This window comes from Macaca nemestrina, chromosome 6 (genome assembly GCF_043159975.1).
Source record: "Macaca nemestrina isolate mMacNem1 chromosome 6, mMacNem.hap1, whole genome shotgun sequence".
Lineage (NCBI taxonomy): Eukaryota > Metazoa > Chordata > Mammalia > Primates > Cercopithecidae > Macaca > Macaca nemestrina.
In genome coordinates, this window is record NC_092130.1 from 82,360,356 (window position 1) to 82,387,855 (window position 27,500).

Genomic DNA, 27,500 nt, shown 5'->3' on the forward strand with positions numbered 1-27,500 from the left:
CTGCTTAATAAGTGCAGACTCACCATTTGAGCTCTAAATATGTCTTACTGTGCACAAAACTACTATTTATCACTGCATGCAGGTATCCCTGATATCTTCTTGAAGGCCAGCTAGGCATCCTTGACATCTCTTCTTTCAGGAGAGTAGCCAAGGCCACCTTGTCCTTTTGGCTTTGTCAAAGAGTAGGAAGAGGTATTTTCCAAGAAGGGTGAAACCCAAGCTTCTCCAGTGCAAGAAAAATGGTATGTTGGAGGTTTTTACAGATGTAAGAGAACAAACACTAACAGGAGTAAACAGAGAGGAACAGAGAAGGATACACACACACACACACACACACAAATTTACCTATAGGCTGTTTCCTGATCCTGCAGTCTAGATTGTCAGCCCTTCAGTTCTTCTCTCATCTTTTCAAGAGCCTTTTGTAGGCCCTCTACTTGGGGCGTAGCCATCCTTCAGTTCCTTTCTCACCTTTGCCAAGACACTTAAGGGAGTATCGGGATGTAAGGAGCCATTTACTGAGGATGGGACAATGATGTGGTGCCAGGAGTCCTCACGCAGAACCAGAATCCTGGGAAAATGTCCCACCATACATTGCTCAGTGGGTCCTTCCCAGTACAGTTCTATAACCCTTTGCCTGCCTGCTTACTCCATCACAACAATAATATATTACATTCCTCAAAGCTGATCCCTGGCACCTAGAGTCAGGACAAACATACATTATTTGATGTAGGTGTTTATTGGTATAAACATTTTTTAGAACTGTTTTTGCTGCTTCCCGTAAGTTATGATATGTTGTGTTTCCATTTTGTTTGTCTCATACTCTTTTAAATTTCCCTTTTAATTGGTTGTTCTGGGACATATTGTTTAACTTCTGTGTATTTGCAAATTTACCAAAATTTATGTTGTTATTAATTGTGACTGGAAAAGATGCTTGATATAATTTGATCTTTTCAAATTTGCTAACATTTGTCTTGTTAGCTAACATTGATCAATCCTGGAGAATGTTTTGTGTGTTCTTGAGAAGAATGTGTATTATGTCAGATGGAATATTCTGTATAGGTAAAAATTCTTTGTCAGCTGATGCTATCAGGTGCCAGTTGCTGGGTCTCCAGGGAGATAAGGAGCTTCCCATATAGGGAGGTGGACCATTTAGTCCAGGGCCACACACTGGTTAACCAGTTCTGTTACTGACAAAGCTGGTCCCCTATAAGATGGAATCTTTCCCTGTTCACTGTCATGAAACCAAATATAGGAAACTGAAAGTGAGTTTCAAGCAGTGCAGACTTTCTTTAATGGCCATGGAATTGAGAAGTGGGAGCATAGCTCATGAGTAAACTTCTTGACTAGCAAAGGGTGAGTGGGTTAAAATATGGGGTATCTCTAATGCATGGGGTGGACATTAAAAGAGAGAGAAAGGATATTCATGTCTTTTTTGGAAATGGGTGGTGAACATTTTGGAAATGGAGTGCTTCCTCCCTTTTTCTTCCTTTTATGGCTTCTTTTGGTCATTGCCACAGCAGTTGTCAACTGTCATGGCACTGATGGTAGTGTCATTTAGTGTAGAAATGAGATTATAATAAAGCCTGAGGTCTTTTTCAAGTAATTTAATTGGCTATCTTGGTTCTAAACAATCTCAAAACAAAGAGCTCTGGTTCTAACCAGTCTGACTACAACAAGAATTTTTATCATAGGTGTCTTGTTTCTTAAAGATAAGCAGAGTTAGAGCAGGGTAGAAATTCAGCTATGTCACATAGCATTATCCCAGGTAACAGTTGTACTTTAAATGATTGGTAGAATCTAACGATCATGCTATTGGGTCCTGGAATTTTCTTTGATGGAAGACTTTTTATTTTTTTTGTCAGACTTTTTTTTGTCAGACAGAGTCTTGCTCTGTCCCCCAGGCTGGAGCGTAGTGCAGCAATCTCAGCTCACTGTAACTTCTTCCTCCTAGGCTCAAGCAATTCTCATGCCTCAGCCTCCTGAGTAGCTGAGATTACAGACATGTGCCACCATGTGTGGCTAATTTTTTTGTATTTTGTATTTTTAGTAGTAAAAATTTTAGTAGAAAAAATTTTATTTTTTTTTTTCTATTTTTAGTAGAAACAGGGTTTCACCACATTGGCCAGGTTGGTTTGGAACTCTTGGCTCAATTTGATCTGCTTGCCTTGGCCTCCCAGAGTTCTGAGATTACAGGCGTGAGACACTGCACCCAGCTGAAGACTTTTTATTACTGATTCAATCTCTTTACTCATTATTCCAAAGCCTCTTTATTTTTAATGCCTCTTTTACATTTTTTGGTCTGTTCAGATTTTCTGTGTTTTTTTATTTTTTTTATTTGTGTGTGTGTGTGAGATTCAGTCTTGGTAGGTTGTATATGTCTAGGAATTCATTTCTTGTAGGTTATCCAATTTTTTGACATATAATTGCTTATAAGTCTCATGATATTTTTATTTGATGTGAGTTGTAATATCTCCTCCCTAATATCTTGTTTTATTTATTTGAGCCTCTTTTGGTTTTTCTAGATAAAGATTTGTCAATTTTATCTTTTTGAAAAAAAAACTCTTTGTTTTGTTAATCTTTTGCATTGTTTTCCTAGTCTCTATTTCATTTATTTCTGCTTTGATCTTTATTATTTGTTTTCTTCTGCTTACATTGAGCTTAGTGTAGTCTTCTTTGTCTATTTTCTTAAGACAAAATGTTATTTATTTGTTAAGTTTTTTTAAGAGATGAAATCTCACTCTGTCACTCAGGCTGAAGTGCAGTGGCATGATCATAGTTCATGCAGTCTAGACTCCTGGGCTCAAGTGATTCTCTCTCTCAGCTTCCTGAGTAACTGGAATTACAAGTGTGATCTTCTTTTTTGATGTAGGTGTTTATTGGTATAAAACTTTCTTTTAGAACTGTTTTTGCTGCATCTCATAAGTTTTGGTATTTTATGTTTCCATTTTGTCTTGTGATATTTTAAACTTCACTTTTAACTGGTTGTTCTGGGGCATGTTGTTTAACTTCTATGTATGTGCAAATTTACCGAAATATCTTTTGTTGTTGATTGTGACTGGAAAAGATGCTTGATATAATTTGATCTTTTCAAATTTGTTAATATTTGTCTTGTTACCTAACATAAGATCTGTCTTGGAGACTGTTTTCTATGTTCTTGAGAAGAGTGTGTATTCTGTTGGATGGAATATTCTGTATAGGTCTGTTAGGTCCATTTGATCTAAAGGGTTGTTCAAGTCTAATGTTTTCTTCTTAATTTTCTGTCTGGATGTTCATTCCATTGCTGAAAGTGATGTATTAAAGTCCTCTAATATTATTGAACTGCAAGCTATTTCTTCCTTTAGATTCTTTACTATTTGCTTCACATATTTAGGTGCTCCACTGTAGGATGCATAAGTCTTTACAATTGTTATATCCTCTTGAGGAACTGATCCCTTTGTCATTACATAATGTCCTTCTTTGTCTCTTTTCACAAATTTTGAATTAAAATCTGCTTTGTCTGATAGAAGTATCACTACCCCTGCTCTCTTTTGGTTTCAATTGTGTGGGATATCTTTTTCCATCCCTTCACTTTCAGTCTATGTGTGTCTTTAAAAGTGAAGTGGGTCTCTTGTGGGTGATATATTGTTGGGTCTTATTTTTTATCTATTCGTTCATTCTATTTTTATTTAAAATTTTAATCTATTTTCCTTCAAGGTTATTATTGATAGGTGAGGACTTACCACTGCCATTTTGTTAACTGTTTTCTTGAAGATACTTTGTTGCTTTCTTCCTCTCTTGTCTTCCTTTGTGGTTTCATGGTTTTCTGTCATGGTGTGTTTGGTTGGAAGGCAAGATATACAAATAATATGAGAGTACTTATGCTTTAAAAAAAAGATACAAAAAAACAGGCCTCAAAACTTGGCATATTTTACAGTTTTCTGAAGTTTTAGTTTATTGTATCATGGATGATGAAGTATATTTATGGTGGTTCAACTCTAATTATACGAAGAAAGTGTTTAATTCACAAGAAACTGTTTTCCTTTGCATTCGAAGGCGACATTCAAGAGTGGAATTTATAGAAATAGTTGCCCTATAGGTGATGGAAAGGAAAATTATTCGTATTTAAAGAGAACAATTCTTTCAGGTTACTGTATGATCCCATACACAAAACTTTATCTGAGGTTTTTCTTAGTACCCTGTAAGGAAGATCAAGTTCAATACCTATTCAATTAACATCCTGAGGTGATGGGTAGAAGAAGGAAAGTACTGGAGAAACACTGTTTGTGTGTGCGTGTGTGTGTGTGTATGTTTAGAAACTGTGGATGAGAAAATCATTTATGTCTTCATATCCATTTAAAAACTTAAATGAAAGATATAGCCAGTGTTATTCATAGCATAAACCATTTTGCAAATACAAGCAAATACAGTCTTTACTTACTTAAGTCTTAACCTAATTCCTATGCAAGCAGGGCCTAGGGCCCTGGCCCCTGACCCCATTGTTTCTGGGAGTCTGGGCTGGCCACAGCATTGGGTCAAAACCGCTTTGTGATTGCCAGAATGTGATGTCAAAGATAAAATCCATGAGTAAAGCCAGAACTGAGATTCAATTAGACCATACTTACTCATATCACAGTAAATATCCGAACAGAGAAAAGAGAACAAAGAAAATAGCAAGATGGTAGAATAAGAATCATCTAAATAGAGCAAGTGCATTTAGAATGAAGGCAAGAACAGAAAGTCAGTCATATTCCTGAGACACTGAGGTGCAGGAATAAGACCCTTTTCCTGCCTGCTATTTTGGGTGGGAGGTAACATTGAAGTAAGTGAAATTATTTAAACAACCTGGGGGCAGGAGAATGTGATGATCAGGTCTTGGGGCACTAAGTGGTAGAAGATGGTGGAGTGAGGGAATTGGCGATTTTTATAACCCAATGGAAACCAGATGCAGCCTCTCGATTCACAGCAGAGGCACAAGTGCATCTGTCACGGGCAGCCTGCTCAAAAGGATTTCTTTGTCAGAAATTCACAGAACTGTGCCAGTTTTTGGCCCACCAGAGACTGCCCTGATGATCCCTCTAGGCAGTAACTGACATTTACTCAGATGGTCAGTTGTTGGAGAATTGTTTCCAAGTGGAATGTGGACAAGAACTGGACCAGAAAGCAGAGCTATTTTCAATGGGGGTGCTGTGAGTGGAGAATCAGCAAAAGATTTTAAGTCAATTCTGTGATGGAGAGTTAAAAGGATTAGTGATCTGATGAGTAAAAATTATGTAAACCCAAATCTCTTGAAGTTGCTGAGTATAGGTAAATGATATAATCTAATTTACCTATTAATGATAGGGTGGAGTAGGAGGACAGTGGATAGTAGACAAACGTTGTAATTTTTGAAGACCTTGAAAACTCCAAAATTAGTTCCAAGGAAGAAATTGATTGGCTTGGTGATTCTGGTGAAAGTCATATCTGGGTGAGGAATATAATAATAAAGGGAGTAGTGTCCTAGAGCCAGTTAGGATTTGAAAGAAGATGTAGAAGGCAGTTCTGCACTGTTTTCATCTTATAATTTGGAGGATGGTTTCATTTTATGGTTTACAGTTTACCGTAGGGAAAGATTCAACAGTGTTCTCAACTGGGTTCTGCCACCACCGCAGCTTCAGCGCACATGGGGACAATGGCCACCTTGGCACAGGTTCCCAAACTAGTATATTATTCTCTTCCTGGCCATCAGCAAATGGTTAGTCTGGGCAGAGAATAACAGGGCTTTATTCTGTTTCTATAGTAGTGGTCTGAGTTTTAATGGCAGAGCATCAAGGAGAAAAGTTATTTCTCAGGTGCTTCTGATGCTCATGGGGAGGTCTTCCAATTCAGAAGTTCTGGAAGGCTCATGCTACCCAGACAGCTGTGCATACAGGACTGCCCTGAAGCCTTCCTGAATCTGGGCCTACACAATTGAGTCATTTCTCCTTTATGTCCTGGAATTAGGGCCAACGTTCTACAGGGCAACAGGTCATTGATTCTGATCCTGCCAGCATCCACCCATCTTATCAGCAGGCATCTTCCCAGGGTGAACCTGTGAAAGATGTTGCTTAGTACTGCTTGGAGGTAAGGTATCTTCAACAAACAACCTGGAGAAAGGAGGGTTATGGAGCAGTTATATGGCTTCTGTGCAAAGCATGAAACCAAGAAGAGGCACATACATTTCTCCAGAAATTGCTCTTGTGGTGAGGGGTAGGGGGGCAGCAGTGGTAGTGCTCTCTATGATGGACCCAAATCCAGAGAACCATCTGCAGTTTTAGCATCGATTCATAAAGCATCTAAAGCTGTAAGTGGTCATAGCATAACATTAAAGATCCTTAAACACAAAACTCTAGACACATCCTCATTAACTGGGATACAATGCAGCAACTATGAATGAATATACAATGGGCAGGTGGTATCTGTAATAGTAATAGATCTCAGAATTGAGATCAGTGGTGAGAACCTGTGACCTAGGGCCTCAGAGAATTACTGTCTTTTGTATGTAATTTTTCTGTTTGCTTTCAGCTCATTTCTCTAGTCTCCCCTTGCTTTGCTATGAATTATAGGGAGCTGATTGGCCCTACAAATTCAAAAATCACATTTCTTAGCTTCTTTGTCCATTGGCTTCTGGCTAAGCTTCATCAATGGGAAGCACTGGAGGGAAATTGGGAGGTAGAAGGAAGAGAGAAGCCAGAGTATTCTCTCTACCTTTTCGGTTTCAGGCAGTTCTTTAGCAGTGGCTGTGTCTCCTTCTCCGTAGTCCCAGCTCCCCCAAATTGACTCTGATTTCTCACTGCATGGCCCTGGCTTATCAGTTTGTATAACATTTTCTCCCCGTGTCTTTGCCATCTTAGTAATGCTAGTCGCTTCCTGCTTTTGTTAATTTGTTCCTTCTTTGTTTTATCATCCTCCTGGAAGCTTTATAACTAGTTTGCCATATAAAATTTGATTTTCTTAATGTAATCACTTGTTATGAGTTTCCTGACACAACTGACTGTCAGAGAGTCTTGGGCAAGAGGGAATACAGAGCGTGGGATATGGGGTGGGGTATCTGTTAGCATAGGCTTGCTCCAGCAGGCAGGCTGGGCTGGAATCAAGGGAAAATTGAGCCATGGATTCTAGGCGCAAAACTAGAATCAGGCCTCACAAGCAGCCAAGTAGTGTTATTATGCAAGTGGTTAGGAAGAAAGAAGGAAATAGTGTAACCAAGTAATCTGAGTGAGGTCATAGAGAAGGAAGCACTATTTCAATATTGAAAAAGAAAAATGAATGTAAATGTTTATTAAATATGCTCAAAGTGTCACAATGAAGAGGTTATGTTGCCTAATACACAGCAAAATTTATCTTTGCTCTTCTCTCTACTCAGTTTCACTCACCATGACTGTTCTTTTACTATACATGTTTAATCTAATTGCCTATCTGTCTAATTTCTTTCTGGTCCAAACTCTTTCCTTTTGCTTTTTCCTTCTCTTGTATCTTTCTAACACCTTTTCTCTTCCAGAAGGAACGTTTTCTTATGTAAATCAATCAGAGAGGATGTATACTTGTTATAATTTATTATAGTTTTGCATCTCTCTCACACAAGATAATAAAATCCAGGATGACAATTGGAGATATTAGATCAGAATAAACTGGACTGAAAGAAAAGTGGGAAGATGAGCCCAGAGATATTACTCTCATGAGGACTAAAAATTACCTTTTATGTAATGATTTTGCCTTGTCCCTGCAAAAGGAAAACTCTGCTAATGGGACTCAACTAGTTCAAATAGTTGGAATCTAATGCTGCATGTGGAAATCAGCTGTTTTCAATTCAGAGTATGTTCATGCATAGGGATATATACTGGGTAGGTTTTCAATGCCATGGAGACCACACTCAATGGATGTTTAATAAATGAATGCATAATATGTGAAGTACAACATGGTATCCTACCAAGAATTCTAGAGAAAATAGCTACCAGATACAGATATGTTGCTGTAATAGAATTCATTCAGAATTCCAATTTGGAATATAAGAAACAAATTCTTCAGGTTATGAGAGTTGAAATTTCCTTTTCTCATCTTTCCAATTTTCTATGTGCTGTTCAAATTCTTCAAACTCCAAGGGGATCAGATAAAAATAGGTATTTCTAAAAGACACTACCCAACCCAGGAACAAAACTTACAAACTTAGATCTTTTTTTTTTTTTTGGCACGGAGTCTTGATCTGTTGACAGTCTGGAGTGAGTGCAGTGGTGCGATCTTGGCTCACTGCAGCCTCTGCCTCATGGGTTCGAGCAATTCTCCTGCCTCAACCTCCCAAGCAGCTGGGACTACAGGCTTGTGCCACCACACCCAGCTAATTTTTGTATGTTTAGTAGAGACGGGGTTCATATCTTCCCTTTTTAAAAAATATGGCTCCAAGGAGTGGCTTATGAGCTTCAACTTATTGCTTCTGATTAAGATTTCATTTATCCTTTACTATTCATCAGAACAGACAATCCTTGCTTTCTTTCCTTTCCTAGCCTATCTTTAAAATGAACTCAGCTCTTTGGAAGATGATAAGCAGCTTATTGGTAGCAACAAAAGGGGGAATATAACATAAGTGAAAAATAGCAACAACCTTAGGTGTTCTCAAATATTTTTAAAGTATCAGTTATAAATAACATGAGAACTACAGGTAGTGTAATAGTTAATGGTGAGAAACTGGACACTTTCTATCTAAGATCAAGATAAGATGAGGATTTCCCCCTTATGACACCTGTTCAATATTAGCATGGAAGTGGTAGCTAATGCAATAAAACAAGAAAAAGAAAGGAATATAATAGTCTTTGTTCACAAAAAGCATGATAGAATCCCAATTAATCAAAACGACAACAACAAAATATACTGGAATTGATAAGGATGCAGGATACTAGGTTAATATACAAAAGTTAATTGTTTTTCTACATTCCAGCAATAAACATAACAATGCCATTTGCAATAACACCCAAAAATGGAATATTTGGGCATAAATCTAACAAAATATGTACATAATTTATATGCTAGAAGCTATTAATACAAAACCCTGTGGAAAATCAAAGGAGCTCTAATTGAATGGAGTGATATTCCATGTTCATGGATTAGAAAACTCGGTGTTGTAAAGATGTTTCTTCTTCCGAATTTCATCTATAGATTCAACATAAATCTCAAATCTATAGATTTCAACAAAATCTCAGAAAGCTATTTTTTCAATATTGAAAACTCATTCTAAAATTTATATAGAAAGGCCAAGAACCTAGAATTCCAATATAATATTGAAGAAGAAGAAAAAGTTGGAGAAATTCTATCCAATTCCAAAACTTATTATAATATCAGAGTAATCAACAAAGTGTGATACTGGTAAAAGATCAGACACTTAGATAAATGGAAGAGAATAGAAATACAGTCACACAAATATAGTAAACCAATCCTTTACAAAAGAGTAAAGGCCACTAAATAGAGAAAGAATAGTCCTTTCAGCGAAGGTGTGGGAACAATTGAAACCAACACACAAAACTTAACCTAGACCCAAGCCTTATGTCTTTCACAAAAATTAACTCAAAATGCACCATGGATTTAGATGTAAAATACAAAATAGTAAACTTCTTGAATAAAATATAGGAAAATATAGGTGACTTATGGTTTGACATTATATTTTTGATACACACTAAAAGCATGATTCATGAAAAATAATTTAATGTTAGATATCATTAAAATTAAAAATTATGTTTTTTGAGAGGCACTGCTAAAAGAATAAAAAGATAGACACAAAAAATTTGAAAGAGAATATTTGGAAAACAGAAAATATATATTCAATATAGGATTTATATTCAAAACATAGAAAGAGCTCTTGGAGCTCAACTATAACAAAACAAAAGACACCAGGCATGGTTACTAATATCTACAATCCCAGTGCTTTGAGAGGCCAAAGTGGGAGGATTACTTGAGGCCAGGAATTTGAGATTACCCTGGGCAATATAGACAAAAGAAGAAGAAGAAGAGGGAGAGGAGGAAGGGAAGGAGGAGGAGGAGGAGGAGGAGGAGGAGGAGGAGGAGGAGGAGGAGACATATCTATACATAGGTATACACCATGGCAAGTGTATGCTTATGTAACAAACCTGCACATTCTGCACGTGTATCCCAGAACTTAAAGTATAATAACTTAAAATATATATATATATATATATATATATATATATATATTTTATTTATAGAGGAGGAGGAGGAGGAGGAGGGAAGGAGAAGGAGAAGAGAAGGATGAGTAAAGTAAGAATAACAGGTAAGGGGAAAAAGTCTATAATAATCCATATAGTAATGAATTAGAATTGGAGACATCAGTATGAACTCATATTTAACTTAATATAGATAAAAATAGTTACATCTGGAGTTTTTATAGATATGCGTATGTACACTGAGTAATATAAACACTTACATTTTCTTGATCTTCCATTAGAGAGAGCCTAAAAAAAATGGCTGGGCATCTTGACTTACACCTATAATCCCACCACTATGGAAGGCCAAGGCAGGAGGATTGCTTGAGCCCGGGCATTTGAGACCAGCCTGGGTAACATAGAGAGACCCTGTAGCAACAAAAAATAAAAGTAAATTATCCAGGCATGGTGGCACGCACTTGTGGTCCCAGCTATTCAGGAGGCTGAGGTGCGAGGATCACTTGAGCCTGAGAGGTTGAGGCTGGAGTGAGCTGTGATCCTATCACTGCACTTCAGCCTGGATTGCAGAGCAAGATCTGGTCTCAAAAAAGAAAAAAAGAAAAACAATTGATAGACATTTCTTAAAGAACACAGGAACAAATTGAAAGACCTCCCAATGGCCAAAGCTGTAACAATTTGAGCAACAAAAGAGGTAGTATTGCATTAGAACCTAAAATATAAAATAAATATCTGTTGGTCCATATTGATACATTGCCTTCAAGGAGGTAGAACATAATTCCCCACCGCTTAAAGAGTAGGCTGTGCATAATGGCTTCATTCCAAAGAGTACTGTATGTAAAGAGAAAAAAAAAAGTAACTTTACAGTGAAAAATTGAGACAAGCACCACCTCAGCCAGTTATCAAGGTCAATATCATCCGTGATAAGTCATTTTGATAGTATATTCTGTTAATATGATGTGGGAAAGATGACACTTTACCCTTTGATGTTTCCACCTAAGCTCACAACCTTAGTTTAATCAAGAGAAACACACCAGACAAATCCCATAGAGATTTGTAGAGAGATGTTATACCAAGTACCTGTCTAGTACTCCTCAAAACTGCCAAGATTATCAGCAACCAAGAAAGTCTGTGCAAATGTCACAGCCAAGAGGAGCCTAAAGAGACAGGACAACTACATGTAATGTGGTACCCTGGGCGGGATTCTGGAACAACAATAACAACAAAGCATTAGGTAAAACTAAAAAGTATTGAATAAATTGTGGACTTTACTTACTAAAAAGGCATCAATTGTAATAAAACTATCATACTAATATAAAATATGAAAAACAGGAGAAACCCAGTGTGGCGTCTATAAGAGCTCTCTGTATTATCCGTTCAACTGTCCTAAAAATAAAATTTATTTAAAAAATAATGTGGAACTTGGAACCAACCCAAATGCACAACAATGATAGACTGGATAAAGAAAATGTGACGTATATACACCATGGAATACTATGCAGCCATATAAAAGGATGAGTTCATGTCCTTTACAGGGACATGGACTAAGCTGGGAACCATCATTCTCAGCAAATTAACACAGGAACAGAAATCCAAACACTGCATGTTCTTACTCATAAGTGGGAGTTGAACAATGAGAACACATGGACACAGGGAGGGGAACATCACACACTGAGGCTTCTCGGGCAGTGGGCGGGATAGCATTAGGAGAAATACCTAATGTAGATGGAAGGTTGATGGGTGCAGCAAACCACCATGGCATGTGTATACCTGTGTAACAAACCTGCACATTCTGTACCTGTATCCCAAAACTTAAAGTATAATAAATTAAAATAATGTGGAAGAATGAGAAGTGTTATAGAATAAATATGCTTAACCATAAGTTAATAATTATTGAAGCTGCATATAAATACACGGGTTCACTATAATATTTTGTTTACACATATGCATATTTAACATTTTTATAATAAGATTTTAAAAAGTAAATCAGCAATTTAAAAACTCACCAGAAGAAAAGTTATTTGTAATATTTATTCTATTGTAATTGAAAATAGATCCTACTTTCTTCCCATATTTACGAGAACCTCACTTAATCACTGCAAATTCCTTGGACCTGGAATAGAACTTTAACTGCAGTGATTAAATAATTTATTGTCCAGAATGGGACACTTTGGAGACCTAAAGGAATGCTATTTATTATATAATTACACTGGGACAATGATAATCAGCTAGGAGTAATCTGGGTAAAATCAGGTTATCCTATTTTTCATTCTTTTTTTTTTTTTTTTTTGACCTAACATGTCCTCCATCTGTGTAATGCTTCCTTCCCCCATCTCCATCTCGGAAAAGACAATGTTTACATAGATGACAACAATGAATTTGGGGTTTCTAGAGCCCTGAACTAAGATTAAAGCTAGACTGTTGCCGACTGTTTTCTTTTATCACCAAGAAAGACTTGGAAGTTTAACATAGATATTAAAGGTGACAGCTTCAGTATGTGGTGGTAAAAAAAGAAGAGAGAACTAGTTAAGACACTTTTCTTCCACCCTCAAACCCCAACACAAAGCAATTCTAGCAACAAATAAGCAGCCAGAAGTCAGTGGAGGTTACAGTTCTGGGTCTGTACTAAGTGGGTGAAGGGAGAATGTGGGTAAAGGGTAACCCAGTGTGGTGGTGTAATGGCAAAAAGGACTTCACAGCCCTTTGGGATAGCAATTCTATGAAATGAAATCTAAGTTGGCTTGGTATATGTTATCATTTTGACAGAAGTTTAACATTGGAAATTGTTTCAATCCAAACTGCTATTGATGTGAAAGCTACTTTTCTGTACATGTCTGTAAGTTTCTTCAGAACAGTACTGTGTCTTACGGATTTTCATTTTTTTAACCACCTTTCACAATGCCCTCAATATTGTAAAGCTCATTGATGTTCATGGAGATTAATAGTTACATGTAAATTTCAAAACCTAGAAAAACCCGCTATGGAAGATTTTGTCACTGATTTGCAAAAAATGTACTGCACTTTACAGTTCATAAGGTCTTAGTTGGCTGAGACCACCCGTATCTGCCTTTCATGTACGGTGGGATCCTCAGTCTTACTCCATCTAAAATATTCTATTGTGTTTCTCACTAATCCAACAGTGTTCTTTTATTGATGAAACTGTCAGACGAGAGAAAAATCCAAGGGTGAAAAGATAAAGGAAAAGAGAAAATAAGAATAGAAAACGGCAGACAGATGAGAAGAAATGGTTTGAAATACCTGTTGGAAATTTCTATCTGATGACACAAACACTCTATTACCATGGCTTCATAAATTCACATCATTGATACTTGCCTTTCTGAGATATTCAATATCATTAAACACCCTCCCCTTCTGGTAGCAGGCTGTTCCACATTACCATTCTTCCTGCTTGTTCTTCACTTTTTATTTTTGGTCTTTAAAAGAAAAGATCATGTTCTTTGTCCTTCGTAAAAATATGTTCCAACCATATTGAATTACTTCCTGTGCTTTGTGACCACTGGGCTACCTCACACCTTCATGCCTCTCCCTTTGCTTCTCCTGACACCTGAAACACCTGCCAACCCCTCTTTGCCAGGTAAGTGTTCCTCAGTGACTCGGCTGAGATCAGGATTTTGGATGTATTTCCTAATCTTGGCAGGCTAAGACAAGGAAGCTGTTTTGTTCTGTACTCGTCTAATATGCTCTTTAGGTCACTTATTTCACTATATTGAAAAGATTAATTTTCTTAACTATCTCATTAGATTGTGAGCATTTTGAGGTCAGGAATTGTGTCTTATTAATGTGAAATGTGTCTAGCACATAGAAGGCATAATAATAAACACGTCATTAGTGCTAAGTCAATAAAGATGTATGCATATTGTCTAACCATAAAAAATCAGAATTCATTACTCTCTACTATAGAAATCTGTTCACCTTATGTGAGCATCATTTTATTTTCACTGTTATATTTAGACTTCTGCTGAAACATGCTCCCAGCCCCAAGAAGTCATTCTTCTACCACTTCAGAAGTTGTGGCAGCTGTTGTATATTTTCAGCCTTGAAAATAGTAAGCTCTATATTTGGATTTGTTGGAAGGAATTAAAGTCTGTGCCTTTGGACAAAATAAGCATTTCATTCATTACCCATCATTCCAGAGATACCCTCTGGGCGCTTTCACTTCTATCAGCCTGGTCAGGCTGACATCTGTTGCTTTGTCTCCTAAGACTTATCTTGAAACTGTGTTAAATTGGATTGAAATATTTCAATTACTTTTCTATATGTAAATTCCTTCCACTATGATGAATTAATTGTAACATGAACTCCATGAAATTGTACTATTTTGATCTGAGTTCCTTATTAATAATTATGTGTCCTAAGTATCTTTAATATTATGTGACCTAATTAAGGCTTTTTTCGAGAGGGTTTTGTAACATTGTTGGAACTGTAGGTGAGATAGTCAGGGAGTCTAAACTCAGGGAATTCATTCTTATCATTTAGTTATTTACTCTTTCTGAGACCTTCAGGAGAATAAAAGATTCATCCTCTCTATCAGCGTGCTATTCCAAACAGGGATATAAAAGCTTTTATGGGTTGCATTGTGTCCCCTCAAAAATCATCATTGAAGTCCTAACCCTTAGTACTTTAGAATGTGACCTTATTTAATGATAAGGTCTTGACAGAGGTTAACAAGTTAAAATGAGGTCACTGGGTGGGCCCTGATCCAATTTGACTGGTGTCCTTGTAAAAAGGAGAAACTTGGAGAAAGATAGGCACACAAGGAGACTGCCATGTGGAGATGAAGTCAGTGATTAATGTGATGCATCTATAAACCAAGGAATGCCAAAGACTGGGAGAAAATCACCCTCTGGTAAAGCCAACTTCTGGGGGACAAGGCATAGAACAGGTTTTTCCTCACAGCCCCTGAAAGGAGTTAACCCTTCTCTCACCATAATCTTGGACTTCTAGCCTCCAGAACTGTGAAATAATAAATTTCTGTTGCTTAAGCTACTCAGTTTGTAGCACTTTGTTATGCAGCCTTAGAAAACTCTTCCAGCCCCCTGCTTAATTACTGTCCCCACAGACCTTTGTGTGATAAGCCATGGCCAGGTGTGGTCATGAAGACACTGAGTAGACATGCATGACTTCCTAGTTGCTACACAGTAGATGCAGACAAAGGAGTGTTGAAAATTAGAATGTAAAGAGGGTAGGAGAAACAGAGAGAGAGAGAAAGGACATAAGTGCTGTCACAGTAGGGATTTCCAGCAAGTGCCAGTGCAGGAAGAATGTCATGGCTCAAAACCCATCCATAAGGCCTAGGTGATGTTAGTGATTTTGTTTATGAGTAACAGGTCTATTTATTCATTCAATATTTATTTTTTGAGTGCCTAAAATGTGTCAAGCACTGTTACAGACACTGGGTACTTAGCAATTAAAAAAAATAGAAAAATTCCTGTCTTCAAGAAGTTTACATTCTGGGAAAGAAATAGACAATAACTGAATATATAAGCACAATGTATAGCATATCACATGGAGAAAGCTAAAGCAGGAAAGAGAGCAGGGAGGATAGTGTGTGCATCTGGAGTTGGTTCATTTTGGTCAGTGGTCATAGAAGACTACAGATACAAGATGCTATTTTAAGAAAGATCTGATATAGGCAAGGAAGGAAGATATGCAGAGTCCAAGGGAAAGTATACAAGGCAGAAACAACATCAAGGAAAGGGGCTCTGAAGTAAGGGTAGGATTGACATGTCTAAAGAACAGAACAGAAAGAAAGCCAGTGCAGCTGGAACAGAGTGAGCACAGGGAGGGGTCCTAAGGGATGAGGCCACAGGGTAAAGTCTTGTGGGACATGCTAGTGCTTTTGATTTTTAGCCAGTATGAACTGGAAAGCCACTGCATTTTGTAAGCGCATTAGAGACCATCTGGCTGGCAGGATTGCTCAGATTGCTGTGCTGAGAAGAGACTGAAGGCAGAAGGAGTAAAGGCAGAAGACTGGTTAGGAGGGAGAACATGGTAGCTTTGACAAGGAAGGTGATGGTGAGATTGGTAGACAGAGTCAATTCTGAATTTAAATTTAAAGTGAACCAACATGATTTTCTGACAGAGTAGAGAGGAGACAAAGATGAGTTCAAGGTCTTTTTGATTCTCAGCCTGAGGAAACTGGAAAGCTTGTATCGTCATTTTCTGGCATAAGAAAGACAGTAAGAATAGTATGTATTTTAAAGAAGATCAGGACTTGAATCTGGATGTAGAATTATCTTTCCTGTTTGAATCCATTCCATTCCTAGATTTCTGTGACCAAAGTTTAAATAGTGAGAGTTTGGGATAAATAGAAAAACCTGTAGTAAGATCCCACTGTCTTAGATATTTAAGTAGATATGCTGAGTAGTTAGCTGAATAGTGGGACATATGATTCTGGATTCTAGGGGGAGAGGTCTGAACTAGTGATAGAAATTTGCAAACTATACTAATCTAGGTAGTATTTATAACTGCGAGAGCAAATGAGATCAATAAGTGAGTGAGTATACACTTGAAAGAAAAAATATCCAGGCACCAAGTCTTGAGGCTCTCCAAAAATATAAGGATGAGAAGATGAGGTAGAAGCTGAGAAGAAACTGAAAATGAGTGGCCAATAAGGTAGAAAACTAGGAGAGTGTGATTTCTGAAGCCAAGTAAGTAAGCAAGAAATGCTCAACTGTGCCAAATAATGCTTACATGGCTGACAAAAGGAAATCTGATTTGACAACACATAGAATATGGGTCAGCTGTGAAGGAGAAAGCTGTGAAGTATATTGAAAGTTGGATTAAATCAAGAATGTAGTTGTTTTCTGGGACAAAGCAAGAGAAAGAGAAGGGAGTTGACAGTGCGTAGAAAAGTATGATTATAGCTGATCATGAAAAACCAACCTGAGAAGGAGGGAAGCAAGGGTATGAAAGGGCAGAGAGAGTGCAAAGGTGGGAGGATCAGTGGATTGTAGATCCCTATGTCGATAAGGTATTTCTGAAATTCCATCCTGTCAGGGAGCAAACTAGAAAAATCATAACAAGTCTAAAGAATGACCATGGAGTAAGCGGCTCAGGGAATGGAAGAAAAGATCACTAGGGAGAGGAATTCAAGGAATTGAGAGACTATGGTATTAGAAAAAAGATAGTTGCAAGGACATTAAAATCACCAAGAATTGAAACAGCGTTATCGTGGAGAGAGTGACAGTGAGTCTTTAAGAAACAAGGGGAAGTGCTTGAAAGGTTGATCACTGAGGGCAACAAGGAGGGTAGTGGGGCTCATGAAGATGAAATGAGATGCAAAGCTGGGAGTCAGGGTGTGCATGCAGAAGAGTCTGAATGGTTTGCAAGCAGGGATGGGAGGCAAAGAGGACTGTTAACTTACCTCCAGGCCCAGCAGTAAAGGGCTTGAGGAAGAGAACAAGCCCTCGCTTGAGGGGACCACAGGGGACGTGTTGTCTTCAAGGAAGGCCCAGTTTTCATTTACAGCCAGATAGTGAAGTGAGCGGTTGAAGGATTTGAGGGTATAGGATATTTTGCTGATGAATTTATCCCTTTAAATTCCAGAGAGTATAATAGAAGGGTTTCAGGAATTGGGAAGGGAATATACAAAAATTATGGAAATTAGACAGTGAAGGATGACCTGGGACACATGGGCTTCTGTGACTGACAAAAACATAAATAAAGAATATGATAAAATAAGTCCTGATGGTTCCAATATCTATCAAAGTGGAACATCTATAAGTGTTGTTTGGGGGAAAGTTGGAAGTCTTGCCAGGAGTTCTGGGGTTTTTCCGAGACTCCTGCTGATGAATGCATACAGGAAAGGAGAGGTGCCCTCTCCCTCTAAGCATGCAAGTTCCTGATGCTTCTCTGGCAGATCCTTAGACTTTGCTTTAGTATCTATCAATAGATGGAAGCTTGTAGATCAGAAGGACCTACAAATGTACAAGGCTCTTATTTGACCTTTACAAATGGAGGCCAGCATGCTAGTGCAGGTTGTTTCTAGTCAGTGATATGACCCCTCTAAGAAGCAGTAGAAAGAACTGCCTTTCAGCTCTGGCAGATTTCACATCCACATAGGCCACTGAACCACCTGAATATGTCTCTGAATGATACAGAAGCGACCTTCTATGGATTTGGGTTTACTCAGAAGTATAATTTTCATATATATTGTGCTCGATTTTGTGAGAGGAAGCCAATATGCAATTGTCTCTTCACTGAATTTGACATCATGGTATTTAAAGACTAACTGAATTGCATTTGATATGACTACAACTTTTAGAGCAACACCCCTCAACCTCAACCTTTAATGTTTATACAGATATCCTAGGCATCTCGTTAAATGCAGGTTTTAATTCAGTAACGTCCAAGGTGGGGCCCAAGATTCTACATTTCTTACAAGCTTTGAGATGATGGCAATGCTATGGATTACATTTTGACTATCAAGGCTTTAGATAACTGGTTCTCAACATTGTCTAAATATTAAAGTCATCTGGGGAGTTTTCAAAACTCAATATTCAGGCTAAATGCCAAAGCAATTAAACTGAAGTCCTACCCTCCCTGCCTTCCTAACTTACTTTTTTTAATTATTAATTCAGGAAATATATACCATGTGTCTACTATCACTAAATGCTATATAAATAATAGTGACTAATAAAAAGGATTGCTTTCACAAAAATAGAAAAGGAGTTTCAAGAAGAAAATTGAGTGTATATTCAGAAATATGCTAATATCCTAAAAGTTACCTTAGGTTGATAAGAATCCTGATACAGAGTGTTTACTTTATACCAGACACATTGCAGAGGCTAGTTTATTTCATTTTGAGAGAGAACATTTCACCATTTTGAGATGAGGTTCAAAAGAAGTTTGAGATTAAACATCTGGAAGGAGACAGATGTCAGGTGAAAATTATGCCTCTCTTAGTTTATAGACCCTTCTTTCTACCACATGTATTCTCAGGTGTTCCCATGCTTCCTATATAAGGACTGTACATCTGTAGTATGGGCTCACGTCATTGGATGCAATTAAATACAATTTAGGAGGGCATATAATTTATATTTCAAATACACACTTTCAAGAACTATAAGCTATCACTTACTGAATTTCAAAGGGTTCAGATTTATTTATAATTGATTATATTAGTGAGAGTAGGTTAACTGCTATTAAAATTATGTCAAAAATATCACGTTTAGTGCACCATAATTTACACAACCATCTTAAGGTGATGTTCTTTGTCTTAGCAGCTATCCTTGTAGTAGTGACTAAGGTATGCAAGCTCCTATGGCTCTGCCTTCCCCTAGGTCATTTGAGTTCTCTCTAAGGCAGATGGCTAAAGTGCATGAAGGATCTCATGTAGAAAGTTTTGTGGGAGATAACTGTGTGTCATGCGTTGCTTCCACCCACATCCCAATGGCTAAAATGCATGTGCATGGCCTCTCTAACTGCAGGGGAGCCTGGAAAATGTAGTCTACCTGGGTGCCAAAAAGAAAAAGGGAACAATTTTTTTTTCCAACTAAAATAAAATATAAAATGCAGATATAATTGTTTAGTTCACATGTGTGGAACAACACTTGCCATGACTTTTTCTTTCTTTTACTATTTCTTGTCCTTTTAAAAATTACTCATTAATATCTTCCAAATGAGATATTACCACTTCAAGTTATTGACAAGGGAAGGGCAAATGCACAGAGAGCAGGAGAAATGCACGTCTGAACACACCTGCTTTAATCGCTTTGTTTCTGAGACTCTAAGTTTAGTGAAACCACACCATCCCCTCACTCTTAAGTAGAATTCTGTGCATGCCATTATTTACCAGGGTAAGATATACCTTTATATTTCTTCATTCCCCTCTCATCATTTTATGCTAGAAACACAGGAAAACTGACCTCAGCTGTCAAGGTAGCAGAAACAAGATATCATATTAACTTTGATTCAGGTGCTCTTAAAGAATAATACATTCTATGATGAGCATTTAAATTTTTATATAAGTATCTACTTTGGACCCCTTTTTAATTGACTCTTCTTTGAGGGAATAAAATTTTAATATATAAGCTGTCAGTTATTTTGCAGCTTTTCAAATTCTTTAAATTTTTCCTACATTAGGAAAAAAGTCTTCAAAGCTTACTATGCCTTTAACACATCTTACCAATAACTACTGACTATTTAAGAGGGAAAGGGGACTGGATGGGGCTGTCCACAGATAGCACCAGCAGGAATAATGAGAGAAGAACAGTAGGCAAGATCACAAGTGGGTTTAAGTGAACCGGAAGCAAGTGAACCCAGTATAGACCTCCTGTTTAATATTTTAAACTAGAGCCATAAAGCCTTAAATCTGGAGGCTATGCTCCATGTGGACCAATTATAAAGCCCATGACTTTTTGTGATCATTACATCTTGTTACAGGTTTGCTCAGGTTTTCCAAGGCAGTTCCGCAAAATCAGATAGCCTTTAGGATTTGGTAAAACCTCACGATGGTCATTCTGGAAAGTGGCACCACTTGGAATATAGGCCATCTGGAATGGTTTTTCCCAGCCCTCTGAATAAGGCAGTCAATGTATGTGACAATTTGGTCAACACCCTGTCAGCAATAAATAGCTGCATCCATATGGCTTCTTATGCCCAGTTTACATTGTGCTTAAGCCAGGCTTTGAATCCCTTCCAATTCCAACCACATGAGAGAAAACGCATTAACAAACACATGAAAGAGATCTGTTTTCACTTTGTCCACTTTCATTAATATTGGAAAACCTGTAATCTTCTTTTTCGATAGCTCATTTGGTAAATGAGTGATGACTTGGAGGATGTTGTTTGGATACATGTATAATTTTCCTTTTACTTGCTTGAATCTCTACACACACTCCATGTATTATTATTTTTAAGATAAATTTAGAACAGCAAATACAGCAGCACTCATGCATATCACATAATGATGTTTTGGTCAACAACAAGCCATGTATATGGTGGTTGCCCCACAATATTATTTCCAAACTGAAAAATTTCAAATCCCTAGTGATGTCATAACTATTATAATGTTGTAGCATAATGCATTACTAACATATTTGTGGTGATGCTGTTGTAAAAAAGGTACTGTGCCACCGGTTGTATGGAAGTATAGCATATATAATTATGTACAGCATGAGATACTTGATAATGATAATACATAGTGATTTATTAATTTATTACATTATATTTTATCATTATTTAATTTATGTAATGTATATTTTTATTTACTTACATTTTTAAAGATGAGTTCTTTCTCTGTCACCCTGGCTGGAATGCAGTGGTATGGTCATGGCTCACTGCAGCCTTGAATTCCTAGATTCAAATGATCCTCCTGCCTGAGCCTCCTGAGTAGGTGAGACTATAGGCACGCACTACCATGCATAGCTTATGTATGTATGTATGTATGTATGTATTTGTTTGTTTGTTTGTTTGTTTGTTTTGATAGAGCCAGGCTCTCCCTATCTTGTCCAGACTGGTCTTAAGTTTTTGGCCTCAAGCTATCCTCCTATGTCAGCCTCCCAAACTGCGGGGATTACAGGCAGAAGTCACTGTACCCAGCTTATAATTTTTTTTTTTGAATGTATTTCTTCTACTTAGAAAAAAAGAAAGTTAATTGTAAATCAGGTGTGGACAGATCCTTCAGGTTGTATTTCCAAAGAAGACATTGTTACTATAGAAGATGAAAGCTTCATGCCTATTATCGTCCCTGAAGACCTTCCAGTGGGACAAGATGTAGAGGTGGGAGACAGTGATATTGGTGTTCCTGGCCATATGTAGGCCTAGGCTAATATGCATTCTTCTGTCTTTGTTATTTTTTTTAAGTTTAAAAAGTAAAAAAAATAGGAAAAAAAGCCTAAAAAAAGATATAAGAAATGTATATGGAGCTGTACAATGTGTTTGTGCCTTAAGCTAAGTGTTATTGCAAAAGAGACAAAAGGTTTAAACAAATTAAAATGTTTATAAAGTCAAAAAGTTATAGTAATATAAGGTTAATTCATTATTGAAGAAAGAAATTTTTTTTAAAAAAAGAATTAGTCTTAGCTAAGTGTACAGTGTTTATATCTATAGTATACAGTAATGTTCCAGGCCTTCACATTCACTCACCACTCACTCACTAAGGCCTAGAGCAACTTTCAGTTTTGCAAGCTCCATTCACGGTAGGTAAGTGCCCTATACAGGTATACTATTTTCAAAATCTCATATTATGATTTTACTCTATCTTTTCTATGTTTAGATATGATTAGATACACAAATACTAACACTGGGTTACAATTACCTACAGTGTTCAGTACAGTAATATGCTGTACAAGTAGTAGCTTAGAAGCAAGGGGCTACATGGTATAGCCTAGGTGTGTAATAGGCTATATCATTTAGGTTTGTGTAAGTATATTCTATGATGTTTGCACAATGATAAAGTATTCTAATGATACGTTTCTTAAAATATCCTTATGGTTAGGTAATACATGACTATAATAGCTATTTATTTTGAGAACTACCGTGGACATCTAGGCAGCTGGTGCTGTATGATGGACTAGAGCCTGTAACTATGGCCTTAGCAGACCTGGGTTCTGAGTCCAGTTCTGCCATCTAGGAGCTTTATCCCTTAGGACTGGTGATTTAACCTCTCTGTGAAGTGAAGGGATATGAGAGTAAGACCTCCTTTGGAGTCTGTGGAAATGATCAAGTGTGATGGTGCATGTTGTTTTAGTCCATTTTTCTGCTGCTATAACAGAATAACACAGACTGGGAAATTTACAAATAAAAGAGGTTTATTTGCCTTATGGTTCTGGAGGCTGGGACATTCAAGATCATGTGCTGGCATCTTGAGAGAGTCAAACCATTCACTAATGGTGAAAGAGTAGAAGGCAAAAGAGAGCTTGCTTTTATAACAAAGCCACTCACACAGTAAATAACCCACTTCCTCGATAATGTGATTAATCCATTCATGAGAGTAGAGCCTTCACGACCTAATCACTTTTTTAAGCTTCACCTCTTAATATTGTTACAGGATAATTGCATTTCAACATGAGTTTCAGAGGGGACATTCAAACCACAGCACGTGGGAAGCACTCGGTCCAATGAATGACTGCTGGCAGGTGTTCGTCACAGCTATTATTAACACCACCATATGCCAGCACTGAGCAAAATAACTTACCTTCATTCTCTACTGTCACACACAACAGAAAGTGAGTTTTTAAACACTATATTGTACAGGAAGAAACTGAAACTCAGAGTTGAGCTACATAGGTATGATGTAGAAGAGCTACTTACTCAAGAAAAGTCATGCCATTTTCAAGCTACTTTATCCTAATGTAGGATGTGTTGAATGACGACTCTAAAGATATAAAACATGGTTTTCCAAAATAACTACTGACTTAATATATAAGTTGAAAGTAACAAGGCAAAAATGAACGGACACCTTTTTATTGTTTTTAGTAGCTAGCTATCTTGTTTAGAATGTCTGCCCTATCTCAAGTATGCAGAGGGAGGAGAAGATGCTGTTATCAAAAATGAAAAGATTTAGTGCTGTTCTCACCTTCTAATGACTTTCCTGTGATTGGTGGACATCAAATAATGAAGAAAATATCAACACAAGTTGTGAAAATTCATTCATTTATTTAGTTACACATTAACTTACTAATTCATTAAGCATTTATTGAGCACCTACCTTTCAAAAACTATATTGGAAAAAAATAAATATGTTGATAAAAACCCTATAATTCTTATCTTGGAGGAGCCCACAGTCTAATTTAATAAAAAAAAAATAAGAGCTATATATGAATTTCCTTCTTACTTGTATTTTTAAATTTATGTTTCCTTATGAGACTGGCACTGGGAACATTTAATGTGATAAGGCAGTGCGTATCAAAGTTGTAGGCAGGGGCTTGGGAGTTCATCAGACCCTGGTTTGAGTCCTGGATCAATCCCATACTAATAATGTGACCAAAATGTAGTTTTCTTATCTGTACAAGCAGAATTTTAATTCTTACATTAGAGGTTTTTCTAAAAAAAATGTTTCTTTTTGGTTTTGGGGTGCATATGTAGGATGTGCAGGTTTGTTTCATAGGTCAATGCATGCCATGGTGGCTGCTGCACCTATCAACCCATCACCTAGGTATTAAGCCCAGCATGCATTAGCTATTTTTTCTAATGCTCTCCCTCTCTCCACCCTACCCCCCAACAGGCCCCAGTGTGTGTTGTTCCCCTCCCTATGTCCATGTGTTCTCATTGTTTAGCTCCCACTTATAAGTGAGAACATCTGGTGTTTGGTTTTCTGTTTCTGCATTAGTTTGCTGAGGATAATGGCTTCCAGCTCCATCCACATCCTTACAAAGGAAATGATCTTGATCCTTTTTGTAGCTGCATAGTATTTCATCATGTATATATACCACATTTTCTTGATTCAGTCTATCACTGATGGGCCTGGGTCCCTCCTATACCTGGAATTATCACCGGTGGAGGCTGAGAATAGCAAAGATGGCAGCCTGGTCCTTTCTCTGAGATCTCTGTTCCAGGGAGGCACCAACCTGATGCCAGCCAGAGTACTGCTGTATGAGGTGTCTGGAGACTCCAGGTAGGAGGTCTCACCCAGTCAGGAAGAACAGGATCAGGGACCTGCTTAAATAAGCAGCCTGTGCGCCCCTTTGCAGAGCAGATGCGCTGTGCAGGGGGTAATCCCACTTGTCTGGGCTGCCCTGACTCTCCAGAGCTGGCAGGCATAAAAGACTAAGACAGCTGATTCATGATACCGTGGCCACCTTTCCTCCCAGGAGCTCCTCTCAGAGAAATCAGAGTTCTGTCCATAACCACCTGGCTGGCCATGCTGAGAATCCTGCAGGCAGGCCCTTCCCAGTGAGAAGAAATGGGTCAGGGTCCCACTTCAAGAAGTCTTACCATAAACTCTCATAGCCTCTATGCTGCGCTGTGGGGAATTCCTCCACCAAACCACCCAGTCTTGCGGACAATGGCAGCAGGGGAATATGACTGACTGTATCCGCAGTGATGGCAGCTGCCCCTCTCTGTCCCCTAATTCAGTCTTCTTAGGCAGTCTCCAGCCTGCTGCATTGGCGGACAGGAATTCCAAGTCAGTGGGTTTTAGCTTGTGGGGTTCTGTGGGAGTGGGGCCTGCGGAGCAAGGCTGCTTGGCTACCTGGCTTCAGCCCCATCCCATGGGAGTGGATGGATCTCCTGCCTCACCAGAGTTCCTGGAGCCAGAGTATGCAAAACCACCTGTTTCAGTGCCTGCTTGAGTGGTCACCCACCCAAGCAGGCACCATGAGTCTGCAGAGCTGTGTGCTTGGGACCCAAGCCCTGGTGACATGAGCTCACAGGGGGACCTCCTTATCCATGGGTTGCAGAGATTCATGGGAAAAGCATGGTTTTCAGGACGGGATAGCACAATCCGTGACCACCTCGGGGAGGGAGCTCCTTTTGACCCGTGCGCTTCCAGGTGGGCCTTCGCTCCACCCTGCTTTCCCTCACTCTCCGTGGGTACACGCCAATCACCCAGTCAGTCACAGTGAGAAAACCTGGGTACCTGAATTAAAGATCAGAATTCACTGGCTGTTTTCATTCTTCTCAGAGACTGGAACTGTTTCTATTTGGCCATCTTGACTGTTCCTTTGTGAATTTCCTTCTTTTTAAGGCAATGGCAATTTGAGAATCTTTGTCTTCTTGCAGAAACATGTGTTCTATATTATAAAAACATTACCCTTCAAAGTGAATATCTTCCTTAAAATTTGGTAAGAATGTATTAATTCATTAACTGTCTCTGTCAAAGTATGATTCAGATAATTATCTTGTATTTCCTTTCTCTAAAGATATCTAACTTCATTAAATTGAATGTAGAATTATCTTTTCATACATTAGACACACAAAAATAGCCAGTAAATGTGATGAAATAGTTACATATAAATTTTAAGGACAAACCAGAGAAATATCACAATCCTCAATGCTTTTAAATTATTTGTAAGAAGCTAACCATTTGCTGTGGGAAGCATCCATGAGTGATCTGTCACCAATACACATTCAAGAATTCTTGAATCTAAGCATGAAAACCAAGCAATATGGCAGCACAGAGCCCTGTTTCCCTTCCCACTCACATAGTTACAGAATCATGAATGAGCTCAGACTAATCAAATTCAAAGAAGAACAATGTTAGCAAGGGCTAGTGTAACTGGAGAATCTGCAAACTACAAGTACATTAGAGAAGTTCCAGTACTTGCCTATAGGGATGCTCTGTCCCTAGCACCTCTGCTATGTGAGGATGTCTGTTTTGCTGCAACACTGTATAGCCTGTTCTGCAAAGGAAACAGAGACGTTGGTGGGTTTTTTTCACTAATGCTTATCTAATTCTTGATATAACTATCACTTATTTTAGCAGTATATTTTTCCCCTAATGAGAGAATTGTTTAACCCAACATTCCAAATAAATAACAATTTAATTTCTGCAGTAAACTGTGACATTTGCTACAATAAACAAGAACAGGATTATGTGCTTGCTTTATCATTTTGAAAAGACTGTTATTACATATTCAATCCTTAGAAATTGAAATTTATATTTATGGAATATTAGAAAGGAGAAGTTATATGTGATTATTAATAGATATATATTTGTATTTCAAGTAAATGAGGAAAGAGGAACCAGACTAAAATGCATTTTTGTTTCTCTTTGTCTACTTTATGTACCTTATTTTACTACAGATCTGGAGACCTAGAATTCACTACCCAAAGAATTTGCTATGACCTCATTCTTACCAGATTAAGCTAAGAATGATAAAAGCATGTGAAAATTCAATAAAGATACTGATCATTTCTTTAATTCTGTAAACATTTGAGGATTTTCTTTTACATTTGGGATCAATAAGCTGATAATATTTGTGGACTATTATTTAAAAATAAGTATTTGTGTGTGTAAATAATTTTACTTATAAAATGTTTCTATCAGTCCCTTAGTTCAGGGGTCATGTAATTAATTTTACTTATAAAATGTTTCTATCAGTCCCTTAGCTCAGGGGTCCCAAACCCCCAGATTGCAGACTGGTACCCTCCATGGTCTGTTATAAACCAGGCCGCAGAGCAGCAAGTGAGTGATGGGCGAGCCAGCATTACCACCTAAGCTCCTCCTTCTGTCAGATCAGATCAGCAGCAACATGAGATTCTCATAGGAGCCTGCACCCTGTATTGCAAACTGGACACGTGAGGGATCTAGATTGTGCACCTATGAGAATATCTGATGATCTGAGGTGAAACACTTTCCAAAACCATTCCCCACAACCCTCCCCCACACTCTCCCCCAAACAAATCCTTCCCATCCAAGGAAAAATTGTCTTC

At 37.9% G+C, this 27,500-nt stretch overlaps 2 long non-coding RNA genes across 3 annotated transcripts in view; both read left to right on the forward strand.

The window, feature by feature from the left end:
* LOC112424819 (uncharacterized) overlaps positions 1-27,500 on the forward strand; it is a 58,784-nt gene that overhangs the window by 4,845 nt on the left and 26,439 nt on the right. The gene's annotated exons all lie outside the window — the stretch shown is intronic.
* LOC105471036 (uncharacterized) lies at positions 1,059-27,033 on the forward strand. 2 transcript variants are annotated; one of them, XR_011624839.1, is made up of 4 exons: positions 1,059-1,353; positions 21,765-21,905; positions 23,176-23,353; positions 26,871-27,033. It is a non-coding gene; the product is annotated as an uncharacterized lncRNA (long non-coding RNA). The 2 variants fall into 2 exon arrangements; XR_980921.3 differs by lacking the exon at positions 21,765-21,905 and having other exon boundaries at positions 1,064-1,353.